The following is a 14,535-nucleotide window of genomic DNA, read 5'->3' as shown; positions in this document are numbered from 1 at the left end:
ATCCTATGTTGCATGGACACAGCACTTGGAGGAGTGTCGCCATGTCCAACACATCCGGATACGGCGATACGATAAGCCTTTTTTTCGTATCGGACACATCACGTGGCATATCTGAAAATATTGACATTCCGATAAGTTGACCGATGTACACATCAACATTAGACTGCGGTCAACGGCGGAGGAACAATGGTAATGAAAAGTAAAGAAGAGGAAATCCAGTTATGCTCTAATTTGAAGAGTTGAGAATATAATCGAACTAGAAATTGAAGGAGAGGACTTGGTTTACCAATTTGGGGCTAAGAACCTTATCGGAGCTTGAGAACTCGGCGGAGCTCTAAGGATGCTCCACTATGCTTACTCAGATTTGTCTAATATCGGGGTTGTTGGAGAAGCTTATGGCATGGATAGATAGAGAATGAGCTGGTGAATAAAGTGATTCGGTTGCATGTGTTTGGAATCGTTGGACGGCGGTGGTATGAGGAAGAGAAGGTGGTGGCGTTCCGTGTTCGGTGGTGATAAGGTGAGAGCGCCACTCTCTGTTGTGTTGTCGCACAAGTGAAGAAAAAGAGAATAAGTCATTCTTTTTTTTTTTTTAGGGTAAAGGAAAATGGGCTCGGGCCTTGGGCTCAGATCATGGGTTTTAAGAGGAAGAGGTTGGGTTGACTCTTAAGCCTTAAATTAAAAACTCAAATTGAAAAATATTTTTAAAACAAATTCAAACATTAGAAATTCGTAAAAACTAATTCGAGTGTCGGATAACTATTCCGAAGATATTTCCGAATAATTGGCAACGTGTAGTTTAATATCAACGTATTAAACTACATTTTTCGATATTTAAAAAAACATCAATTAATTAGTCCTAATGTGTCGGTAATAGATTATAAATCTCAGTATTTCAAGTTGTATAGATTGTTGAGTATTGATTATTGAAGTAGAAGTAGTTAGATGTGAACTAGCAGTGAGAGTGAAAGTAATGAAGTATCAGAGACGAAGCTTATGCAACTTTATAGTGGTATTATTAATTTATTTTATGTATTAAAAATATATATAATTATTTTTATTTTGTCATGTCGGAGCCATATCGAAAGAGTTTTTGAGATTTTCCGTGTTGATATGTCGCGCCGTGTCCGTTAGGGCTGGGCATGGGCCGGGACATGTTTAGACTTTTTGAAAAATGATCCCGCTAGACCCGTATCTTGTTCGGGACCGGGATTAAAACTGGACTATTCATCAATTTAAACAATAATTTCGTACATAAAACTGAACTCTTGCAATTCAAAAGCAAATATATACAACATAACAAAGTCATATATTAAGTCTCATACTAAACTAATAACAAAGTCACATAGTGAATTACTCAATTACATATTTAGAAATTTAGGAGTTCAATCCAATAGTCCAACACAACAGCAAAACAACTTAATGTCTAGCAACATTAGCTCCAGGTAACACAAAGATCTAATCAACAACATGCACCACACCCTTGGCCTTCCCCTTCGATTTTGGGAACACTGGAAGACTCGATGCAGTGCTCTCATGGTCTAACCAACAAACCAAACACAAGAAGTAAAAATAGTTAAAATACTAGGAAAAAGTACACAAAATAAGAAAGAAAGAGAAGCAAATTGATATTGTACCTAATTCAGCTTTTTCATAGAACTCTGTGTTCTCAATCGAAGGCAACCCATCTTCATCTTTAACTTTAGTAACATCATCTCCCAACAACCAATTTTACAGGAAAACTAAAACCTCCACTGATTTAAGAGTCAATGAACTCCTAAATGGAGAAATCACTCTACCTCCAGTGCTAAAACATGACTCTGATGCAACTGTCGATGTTTGAGTGGCAAGTACATCTCTTGCTATTGCTACTATAACATGATACTTAGGGCCATTTATCTTCCACCAACACAATATGTCGAAATTATCATCATTATCATCAATTAGTTCAAGATGAGCATTAAAATATTGATCCACTTCATTAGTTAACACTGCCTCATTAGTCTCTTGGACTATACTTCTCAAATTGTTCAACATCCTACCCCTCATACATTTCTTAGGATTGGGGGTTGAAGTAGTGATTATAGGGCTGGGACCGGTACGGGACGGTGCAGTATTGTGCTCATACCGATACCATACCATACCGATTTTATATTTTGGTATCGGTATCGGTTCGGTACTACCATTTTCAACCTCAATACCGAACTGAACCGATATCGTTCGATTTCGGTACGGTTCAGTACTTTTTCGATACCAAACTGGCAAATTCCACAAGACATATATATATATATGCATCATTCACTACACTAACTAGGTTCAATTATGAACATAATTCACATAAAAGATACAATTAACACACTTCACATTTTCACAAAGTTGAAAAGATACAAACTGAGAGCAATTCCAATAGCTGCATATACTTCTGCAGAAATTGAGAGTTTTATACTATACAAATTCATACTTCTGCACAAAGAAAATAAACACAAAACCCAAACTCTTTCAATTTGAAATGAACACAAAGTCAAACCATAACCCAAAGAAAGTAAAACTCAAAACCCAAACTGCATATATGATTCCTACTTTCAAAGTTTCGAGATTGAGTTAAGGCTTACCTTTAGTTTTCCCATTGAGATTCTGAGAGGCTGCGATTGAGACTTGATAATGAGAGTGAAGGGCAAAGTCAGTAATTGAGAATGAAAGGCAAAGACGCGAAGTGAAAGAATGAAGTCGCAAAGTAAATGGAGGCGATGAGTTTTCAATGAAAGGGGTTAGGGTATATTGATTTTTGTGAACCCTAAACCCCCCCCCCCCCCCCAAATATGAGTTTTTATGGTTTCGGTACGGTTCGGTATATTCGGTATCAAATTTAATAGAATCGACCCGTACCGATTATATACTTTCGGTATCGGTTCGGTATTAGAAATTTGTATCGATTCATCCTGTCCCGTTGAGATTCGGTACGGGACGAACGGTTTCGGTACCAACTCCCAGTCCTAAGTGATTGTGTTGCTTGAACTTGTGGGACTTCTTGGTCTGCGGATATGTCTACCACTATCAACATGTGGTGCATACTAAAAATTAAGAAATAAAGAAAGACAAAGAAATCATATTATAAATCATGATATAAATGTGAATTTGTTGTCAAGTGTAGCACTACTAATCAGAGTGACTGTATATAGAATGCTAATCAAAGTGATTGTATATAGAATGTTTTATTTATATCCTAGGGGAACATAACTACATAAGACAAACTGATTGTATATCAAAGTGATTGTATATAGACTGTTATTTATGTATATAGAATGCTAATCAAACTCAGCATAAACATTTGAAACACTGATTATAATTCATAATCATGGATCAAATATCCTAAAGTTATTTAAATAAGTTTATATTAACTGATCACACTTCTTGTATGAAAGAATATCATATTAACATAAACAAACTCACACAAGAGAAGCATAATAGTACAAACTTAGCATATATAATCAATATATAGAGATCTAAGAGTTGTACCTTATTGTAGAGTGTCATCAATAGAGATTTGATTTCAGTGGTTCTGTATACCACAATATCTTCATCCAGACCTTTCTCCCTCAAAGTATGTGTGTAATTCCTGAGCTTGAATCTTGCATTAAGTACAAGCCAGACAATAATCAAGTGATTAATGTCTGTAAAGCTGCCAAAGTATTTCAATAACCTAGAACTCATATTTACAGCCATTTCAGTCAATGTCTTCTCTGTTTCAGATCCAGTTGCCATTTCAGGTTCAATGAAGATGATGTTGATGTTATTCTCCATTAAAATAACATCATGGAATATTGTATGGACATTTGGAGTGAAGCTTGCACTAACTCATAGAGTGATATCATAAAACACACCCAACAACTCAACAAATACAACAGTCTTTTCCCAATCTTCTTTTATAGGAGGTCCAACTCTATCTTTTCGACTAAGTGCACCTTTTGGAACAATGACAAGGCCGTCCTCATCAATCTCCTCTTTTGGTTCCTTGAAATAATTCACATAAAGCTGATCCTCATCTTCTAACATCCTAGCAAAGGCTTTCTTAAACTTGATGGCTGCCTCCAACATAGATAAGTAGAATTTCATCTTGTTGGGACATCTAGACAAATTAGACCAGTATTCCCAAGCTTTTCAGCTGCCACAACTCTATGAAAACTTTCAAGTCGATTAGGGGAAGACCTAACATACTTGACAATATTCCTAATGGCTAAAACACTCTTCTGCAGCTTCTTCAAGCCATATTCTACAACCAAAGTGCATATGTGTGTTGTGTATCTCACATGCATGTACTGACATCCTAAAACAAACTTGTAAGCATCAAAATCATTCATCTTCACTTTTAGCCACTCTATAGTTGACTTATTGGCAGTAACATTGTCCATAGTAATTGCTAAAACTTTCTCAATCTCCCACTGTAATAAACACGACTCTATAAGCCGGCCGATGGTTGCCCCTTGGTGATTTTGGATAACACAGAAGTTTATAATCCTCTTGTGCATTTTCCAATATTGATCAATAAAGTGAGCAATAAGTACCATATAATTGATATTTTGCACACTAGTCCAAGTGTCAGTAGTGAGACTGACCCTATAACCCTTCAAAGTTTTCTTCAACTATTTTTTACCAACATCATACAACTTGTGGAAACATGTAACCAACTTCATACGCAAGGGTAAAGGACTATACAAAGGACACACACTAGCACAAAACCTTTTAAACTTTGTCTTCTCAACAAAGCTAAAAGGCAACTCATCTATGACAATCATTTCAATTGTAGCAACAACATAGTCATCATCATTATAACCTACTGCACTTATGTTGTTTGAACTAGACTTATCACTAGTTAGAACTTTTTGATTCTTATTAAGTCTTGTTGGGAAATACCTACAGAACTGGTTAATATGCATAATCATCCCCGAAGTCCCACTATTATTCTCCACATTAAAATCTCTAATTTTCCTTCTAGGACAATGGATACAATGGGCTCGACGTTGCTCGATGCTTATTGGGTTCCCCTCTGCATCCTTACTCTTCATAATTTTGTTGTATTCTTTGAAGTGTTCCCAAACAAAGCTACTATGTTTAATCAAAGTATTGACTACATTGGAATCACCTGGAGCTTGTTGGGTCGAAGGAGTTTGTTGGGTCAAAGAAGTTTGCTGGCTCGAAGGAGTTTGCTAGTTTGAATGAGCTTTTTGCACTTCCTCGTTTGTTGGTTCAATTTGAAGGGGCTCAAGGGGCTGAGGAGGTGATGTCGCTGAGAATGTGATGTTGTTTGAATCTTCAAAGCCTAAAACTTCTTCATTTCGCCGAGAAACAACCTTTTTCCCTCTAGCCATCGATTAGAAGAAGATGGAGAGAGACATTAGAGAGAGAGAGAGAGAGAGAGAGAGAGAGGGATCAGATGCGCGAAAGAAAAATCAGACTCATTAGAGAGATCAGCTCGAGGGAAAAGGGAGGTATGAGAGACTGAGAGAGTGTTTTTGTGTTTGAGAGAGAAATTGGGAACATGTCTTGCGACCAGTTAATTCTAGTACCCTAATGTTTTTATGAACGGCTGAGATGAAGTTATTTATAATTCAACGGTTGAGATGAAGTCAAATTGTATATATAATATAATAATTTTAATTTTACATCTAATACGAGACGTAACAGGGATCGGGACGGAATATCCATTTTTCAAACATAAATCACGTCTCGTCCTGGAAAATTTAGAGACGGGATCGGGATTTCGGGACCAAATGCCCAGCTCTAGTGTTCGTGTCCGTTTTCATGCAACATAGATGCCATATGACTGGATTGAAATTCTTCTCTTCAAGAGGAAGTTCAAAGAATCCGATGTAGCATCTTTCTTCTCCTTCATCATTTCTCATGCCCCACCTGGTTTACCATCTGCAATAAGTCGTTTAACTCGAAAAGTACCATGTGACAGTTTCCATTTTTAGGCCACAATTTTATTTTGTTAGGTTCAGGTATATGATTAACTAGAAAGAATACCCATTCTGTGCATTAAGCTTCTCTTTGTGCTGACTTATAAGCAGAGAAAAATCAGTGATAGGAATCTCAAGAGCAAGATCATGTATCTGCAATATTTGGCATGTCTTCTTTATTCCTTAGGAATCTGCAAAGTGTAAAGCCTCACTTCTCACTATTTCTTGAACATTTGGTACCGGCACAGATAGAAAAAACTTGGTGCAACTTTCCCTTTTGGCTATTGCGACATGATCAGGGATAGAAACCTTGTTTTTTTTTTTTTTTAAGATTTCTCACTGCAACCACCCGGGTCTTCTAGTCCAGTACCTCCAAATGCTATCTGATATATGTGTTAAGGTGGTGTTGTCCCGATGATATGAACCAAGTTGTTCCATATTAATTTCCTTTCTGTTTGGCTGTGACTGTAAATGCACAAGGAGTCTATTTTATCTCTTATTGGATTTTTGTAGCTTTGGGCTTCACATACATTAAGATTAACAATAATTGTGTCAATTGCTCTGTTTATCATATTAGAGAATCAATATATATTTTGTTTATAACTTTTGGAAGTCTTGTGTTCAATACAATATCTTGAATTCTTGATCAAAGATTACATAAAGCACTTGCTGTTTTTTAAAGGTAATAAGTTTCATAGGCACTACCTCAAAATTGCATTAAGCTTGTAAAAGGACATAACATATAACCCAGGCCCGGCTCTTAACAAGTGCAATGAGTGCACTAGCACATGGCCGCAAATTGAGAGGGTTCTAATTTTTTTAAGGATTTTATATAAGAAATTAAAACTAATACTGATTGTTAAAATAATCTTAGTTTTAGAGAAATTGGTCCTAGTAGAAGACACGTTTCAAGTTTGTGTCCTGTCTTTTCTCAATTCTGATAAGTTTAATCTCTTCTTAGATACTTTGATTTATGGAATGCAAATAAGCAAAGATAGATTTACATTAGTAAGGAAAGCTTGGTTATATTATTGATTACATTATGTTTTTTTTTCTCAAATTAACTTTGGTAAAAATGTCAATTTGCACCCTAAACTTGACCATAATTGTCAGTTTGCAACCGAACTTGCATTTGAGTCAATTTACCACCTAAACTTGGTAAAAATTATCGATTTGCACCTTATCCGTTAAATTTAATGTTTTACATCTAATTTAAAGTCATATATCATGCATTTGAGGGGCAGTATAACATTATATATTTATTCATATGTACTAATGAAATAAATTAATAAAATTACTTAAGAAGAACGCTTGCTACTATGTTTTGTTATTTTTTCGAAACATGTTATTAATTTATATATGTATTATTTTACGTGATATGATATATTAAAAGATATTAGAAAAATATATATATATATATATATATATACCTAGAAAATTAAAAATAAATGTGTACATATAAATATATATATATATATATATACACAACACACTATATTTAAATGGGTTGGTATGTTGAATAAATAATTCGAAGTAGGGTTAAGTATGTAGAAAAAATATGTAAATAAATAATTTGATTGAAAAAATCATCATCTTTTTAAAAAATATTTTTATTTGTTTTTAAGAAAAATATAGATAAAAATGACAACATTACCCCTCATGTGCATGAAATGTGACACAAAATTGGATAGAAAACAGTTAATTTAACGGATGTGGTGCAAATCGGTAATTTTTACCAAGTTTAGGAGGTAAATTGACCGAAATGCAAGTTCGAGTTACAAATTGACAATTATGGCCAAATTTGGGGTGCAAATCGGCATTTTTGCCAATTAATTTTTAAGTAGAATAAGACATTCTTTTGAGGGTTTTGGGAGATGTTCTTTAAAATTTATTTTTCTACAAGGTATACGGTGTATTGAATATTTGACATCACTTGTAAGCTCACGTAGAATGATCTATATTATCTAATAGGAATCATTGATCTTATAACATTGTCTATTTGATTTAATTTTATCAAATTAGATATTGTTAGTACTTTGTTTACAAATCAAACATTATAAAAGTCATATTTTCATTCTCAGCTGCATGATGTAATGGTGAGTAAGTTATTATTTTATTAAATTATAAAAATATAAGATTGAATCATAAAATTGATGTTTTTGTCATTTTAATATTTTCATATAACATTAAGCTTTAAGGCAGCATTTTGAGTTTTCACACAGGGTGTAATAACCCGATTTTTCGGGACAATTTAATAGAATATTTCTAAAGTTATAAGTTTTCAAAAATATTAAATCGTGTTCGTTCCGTTTTGTGACGTCAGAAATCGAAAACAAAAATGTTATCGGAACGTTTAATTAGAAAAAAACGAAACGTTACCACAACGTATATATCGACTTTTATTCCGTCGCTCGGTTACGAAATCTTCCTTCAGGAAAGTTGTAGAGCTCGTCGATACGAGTTCGTGGACACGTCACGTGTTCGAATCAGACGTCGTACGTAAAAGTTATTAATGAAGGAAGTTAGTTTCCGATTTTAGAGGAGGGGTATAAAAGCAAACTTTGTGAAGTAGGGTTTCCATTTTCGGAAACCCACTTCTTCTTTCTCACCCGCGACTCCCTTTCTCTCCCTCACCCCTAGCGATTTTCTCCCCCGAGTCCTCTCTTCCTTCGGCGCCGATCTCGCCTCTCCGAGCACCGTGAGTCGCACCGCCCATCCCAAGGGCACCGCTCGATCTCCTGCAGCCACCCCTGGACGCGACACGCCGAGGTGAGCCATGCCGAAGCTTTTCCGAATCATACCAAGTTGCAGCAACTCCCCGCTGCACGACCCATCATCTTCGGCGACGCAAGAGATTGGAGGAGGGCGCCTTGACATCGATTTTTACCTTTGGAACCATCTACAAGCGATTGGGGGGCCATATCGCATCAACTCAAGTTCATTCCGAGAGATGGAACACCGCCGACCATCCGAGCTTCTCCGGTGCTAAATTGGAGTTCTAAATTTCAATTAAGGTATGATTTGATCTAATTAATGGGTTGGTTGTGATTGTTGATGAATTTTTGGATTGATTGGAGGAAGATCAGAGGTGTGGGAGGAGGAGGGGTTACCGCCGCCTTGGGCGGCGCGTGTGGCTGCATGTGGTAGCCTAGGAGTGGTTTGAGACCGTAGGAAGGAGGAGGAAGAGGAGAGAAAGGTTTTGGGGGCGGCGGTGGCGTGATACGCGCCGTGATTGGTGTCGGCGCGTGTGTCTCACGGCTACCACAGTGAGTGGCGCGTGGGCGCCACGCGCGGCCTGCCGGAGGTGGCGCGTGTATCCCACGCGCCGCCACGTGCGGCGGCGCGTGAACAGTGTTCCGAAGGGTAAATTTGTAATTTATTTTTACGTGTAAAAGTAATTTACGTACGGTAAATGTAAATTTTATTTACGTACGGTAAATGTAAATGTAATTACTTTCAGTAAATGTAAAAAGCAATTTTAGAAGGGTAATTCAGTAATTATTATTTACAAAGACAGTATTTACATTTAAATAGTATTCGTACGTACAGAAATACGTAAACATTATGTACTCATACAAGAATACGTAAGAGATGTGTATTTGTACAGTAATACATGAATAGTAAATACATGAATAGTATGTAGTGAATAGTACTCGGTGAACAGTACATTCGTAAAACCGGAAATTGCTGAACAGTAACATATTATTACTGTTTCGGAATTTAAAGGTTTACGAAACGTTTCTAAATTCTTTTCTTATCTTTTTAAGGTGATCAATAAATTAAGGAAATGATTTATCTTCGGAAATTGTGGAATTACGCTCGAGTTGATAAGGTGAGTAAAATCTCATATAAATGGTAATAAGTACATATATATATATATAAATATATATAGTTTGCTATATTATATACTGTTATGAATTTATTGAAATTGGTCATTTCGATGACGAGAATTAAATATTGAGCATGTGATTTAATTTATATAATATGAGGTGTGATTATTGTACATTATTTTAACATGGTGTGTTAAAACGTTTTGTCTTCGGACGTGTTTATGAAATATGACATGTATATGATATAGCGGATTATATATGTTGTATAAATGGTAAATAGGTACATATATATATAGTTTGCTATATAATACACTGTTATGATTTTATCGTGATAATGTCATTTTGATAACGAGATTGTATATCGAGCATGTGATTTTAATTTGTACAATATGAGGTGTGATTATTGTACGTGATTTTAACATGGAGATTGTTAAAATGTTGATTTGTCTTCGGACTTGATTTTTGTACAATATGAGGTGTGATTATTGTACGTGATTTTAACATGGAGATTGTTAAAATGTTGATTTGTCTTCGGACTTCATTTTTGTACAATATGAGGTGTGATTATTGTATGTGATTGGCATGTCGGAACCTAGTCTTTGACCGGGCGAAAGTTACGATACAGTTAGAGCTCTAGTCTGTCTGCCGAAGTACTGCATGAGAGGTAACAGGTGGTTATCTGCTCATGAGTACTCATATTGTTTTGATGTTGGGTAGCAGGAGGTTACCCAATATCGGCGGTGTACTACGTGAGGGGTAACATATATGTACCAGCGTTCATTAGTACCCGTATTATAAATGTATTTGGGTAACCTGAAGGGTTGCCCGATTTCTCATGAGTACTTTCATTTCATATATTTTTGGGACAACCAGATGGGCCGTCCATTGACTCATGAGTGGATTTATATTGTTGTGTAGTGGATTTTCGTATATATTGATATGCGAGTTATATTATCATTTTACTCATACGAACTGTAAATCTTACCGGGTTTGTGTTTATAATCCCGGTGCACCAATTCGATGGTGTAGTGGATACTCCGCAGGTGTGGATTAGCGGGAATTGACGGACCGCTCAGATGACTTGAAGATATTTAGTTCCAGCTTGTGTGAGGATTTTGTGCGACTTTCTTGTGAGGATTATACATTTCCATTTTATGTAATGTGGAATTATAAATTGGGTTTGTAATAATTGGTTGCCTGAGTTGTATTGTGAACTCAGTAATGATCCACTGTGCATTTAAACGATTTCGATTCGTTGAGATTGTTTTAGTGTTGTACGACTTTAATATTTTTAGTTTTCATGCTCGAAATTTTAGGGTCGTTACAGTTGGTATCAGAGCCTAGTTGCGTATTTGGCGATTATCAATATCATCCAGGAGCGATGATCCGACTGCAGGCGGGCACCCATCACATGCTCCTCGGTATTGATATGTCGTCGGGTACGCGAGAGTGTTAGGAGCCATACCATATGGTTTGGTCCTCTAGGAAGTATCGTGATGATACTTCGATGATTCATCTTCTTCTGGAGTTTCATGTTGGATCTATTTGTTCAGATTCAAGATTTCACCTGTATTGATTAGGTGTTTTAAGGTGATGAAATTGGAAAATGGCCGTGGAAATGGCCGAGGACGGACGAGAGGTCGCAGCCGAGGTAGGGTTGCAGGCCGAGTTCGCAATGTGGAGAATCTTTACGAGGAGGCTGCTCCACGGGCAGAACAGGTTGACCCTGCTGCTGTCATTAGAGACAATAATCGTGTGTTAAGTTGAGCAAGGACCTTAATGGTCTGTCAGCGCCGTTATTTCATGGAGTCTTGGATCATATGGTAACGGACCACTGGATCGAGAACATCAGAATTTACTTTGAGATGATTGAGTACTCTGAGAAAGAAAAGAAGATGATATCGACACTCTTTTATTGTTAGTTCGGTAGAGGAGATGTTAGGATTGATTCCTACATCTATGAGAAACCCATTATGTGTCACTTCGCGTTTGGAGTGTTCCTCGAATTGGAGACAATGAAAGGCTTGTCCTATTGTGATTGGAAGTGGAGAGTTCTCTGCTTATTTGATCGTGATTTCGGATCACACCTATGATGTGATCATATGAATTGATTGGTTGAGTCCGCAGTACGCGGTGATTGATTGTTTTGACATGGTGGGTTCTTTCATAGACCCAGGAAACCAATGTTTCGTATCTTTGACTCGAGTCGGATAATGCCATGAGAGCTTGAGTCTTGGCAATGAGGAGTCTGTGGATCTAGAAGTAGCTATCACAGACAATGTTGTGAGATCCGAGTATAGTGAGACATTTCATGAGATACTGAGTTTACCTTCGGGAGAGTTGTCGATTTTTTATTGACGGTGTGACTGTTATAGCACCTGTATCGAAGGCGCCTTATGAGATTGAGACAGAACGAGTTTAAAGAATTGGAAGCACGGATAGATAGTCTCTTAGACCTAGGGTTCATCAGACCTATTGTCTCACCTTGAGTTGTGCCGGTGTTATTCGTGAATAAGAAAGTAGTCTCATGCGGTTGTGGCTGGATTATAGGGAAATGATTTTGGTGACCATCAAGACTATGTATCAATTTCTTAGGATTGATGAATTGTGTGATACGTTCTTAAGGTGGTAATACAATTATTGAATTGAGATTCACATTTTGTCGATGTGGCATTCCAACTTGTTTTGGTTTAGCTATAGACAATTGATGTTACACATTGTTCTTGGCCGAGCAAGAAATTTAAGGTGATGGAGAAATCTCAACGTGGCGACATGAATTAATTATTTACTAGATGAGCATTTAAATCAAAACGCTGATCTTTCAGGATTTAATCATTTTGGTGTTGGGGATTGGAACTTCACAATACCATAGGTCCAAACGAGACGCAATGGCAGTGAAGTAACTCTATCGAAGGTAAGATATGGATGACCTCAGCTTAGTGGTGTTCTAACGAATTTGTCGTGACAAACACCTTCCAACTGGTAAAGAAATGGTTGAGGACCAAAATTTTCTTTTCGAGTGAAAGTGGTGTTAGTGTTAGAGACTTAGAGGTTCTTTTCCCTCTATGCATCAGATTTTTATTGTTGAATAAGGTGAAGTCGACTGACATGTCAACAAGGGATAAATTTTACGATAAAGAGTAATCAATTATATTACTGTTTGCAGAGAAGTTATTTTGGCCGAATGCGTTGGCCATGAGAGTTCTTAATGAAAGTAAAGAAACAACGGTTTAGAGTGGTGGTGTAGTAATCATTTAAGGTTAGTTTTGAGGAGACAGTGGACCCAATATCCGGCTTCTGTTGTTGAATTGATTTCAGAACTTATTAGTACAACAATGGTGGGGGAAACCAGTACTTTAGATGATGCCACTGAGGCGTTGTGTGGGGCTGTATGCCATGCATTGAGGCATGTATGGACCAGGGGGTAAAGTATATCTCAGTTGTGGTCTTGTTGGATTTTGCGCTGTAAATTCACTTAATTTACATGTCCCACCATTGGGGGATAAAATACCTCCTTTGTATGACTCGTAAATTATGGCACACCACTCATGGAAGCAAGAAGCTGAAATTAATTTTCGACGGTAAGTTTTGATGAGGGTAGTAGGATGCATGATGCATCACTCTTGGAGTGGCGGTAAAGGTTCTCTACTGCCTTGTGAGTATATTAATCTATACTCTGGTGTACTAATCGAGAGTAATTCTTAGTCCAAGGTGGTGTTCTGAGGTGGTCGTGGACTTGATGAGTTAAGACTTCTTTATCGTGTTGCCGATACAAATATGGTGCTTAGGTGAGTATCATGCACGACAACTTTTGATGGTTTTAACAAGATGATTACGAAAGCAGATTGTTTTGTGGTTTGAAAGGAATGGTTGGTTCATGGTTTTAGCGATGCGTTGAGGTGAAGTCATAACGGTACTGTTGTGGATAAAAGTATGATTTCCTTGAAAACCGATGTGTGTGATGCAAGTAGTAGGCATGTGTTAAACATTGATTTAGACTCGTGTTAGATGTCGAGAGTTTTGACCATGCTTAGTGGTGAGGGGTAAGTTCATGACGCGAGAATTGTCTGATAACCGCAAGGGAGTGGTGAATTAGACAAAAGGGTATGTTGACATCTCTACCGAGAACATCATTATAGTTTGGTGACTCACATGTGGCTGTTAATGTTAGAACACGTGACAGACTGTCTGTTTGGAAGAAGTTGAGGCAATGGAGGATATGCTGAGAGCTTATAGGCTGGATATGATAGGTAGCTGGGAAGATCATTTGAGGATCGATTGAGTTGCTTACAACAATAGTTACCATTCTAGCATTGACATGGCACCCTTGAAATTATCGATAAGGTGGAAAAACTAGCATATCGAATAGCCTTGTCTACTAGCATGTCGGGCGTTCACAACGCCTTCCACATTTCTATGTTGAGAAAGTAGGTACCAGATGAGTCGCATATGATCGATAATAGCACCATTGAGGTGAAGGGAAATACCAGTTTTGTTATTAAGCCGGTTGTAATTTTGGATAGATCCACGAGAAGCTTTGGAGGAAGGAAGTAGAACAAGTCAAGGTGTTGTGGAGCCATCATGATGAAGGTGATGCAACCTTGGAGCTAGAGTCGGATATGAAGACAAGATATCCACAGTTGTTTGTTGACTAAACTTGAATTTCGGGACGAAATTCCTTTAAGGGGGGTAGAAAGTAATAACCCGATTTTTCAGGACGATTTAATAGACTATTTCTAAAGTTATAA

The sequence above is a fragment of the Argentina anserina genome, chromosome 6, assembly GCF_933775445.1.
Source record: "Argentina anserina chromosome 6, drPotAnse1.1, whole genome shotgun sequence".
NCBI classification, from domain to species: Eukaryota; Viridiplantae; Streptophyta; class Magnoliopsida; order Rosales; family Rosaceae; genus Argentina; species Argentina anserina.
The sequence above is the reverse complement of the archived record's forward strand: the minus strand, read 5'-3'. Positions refer to the sequence as shown.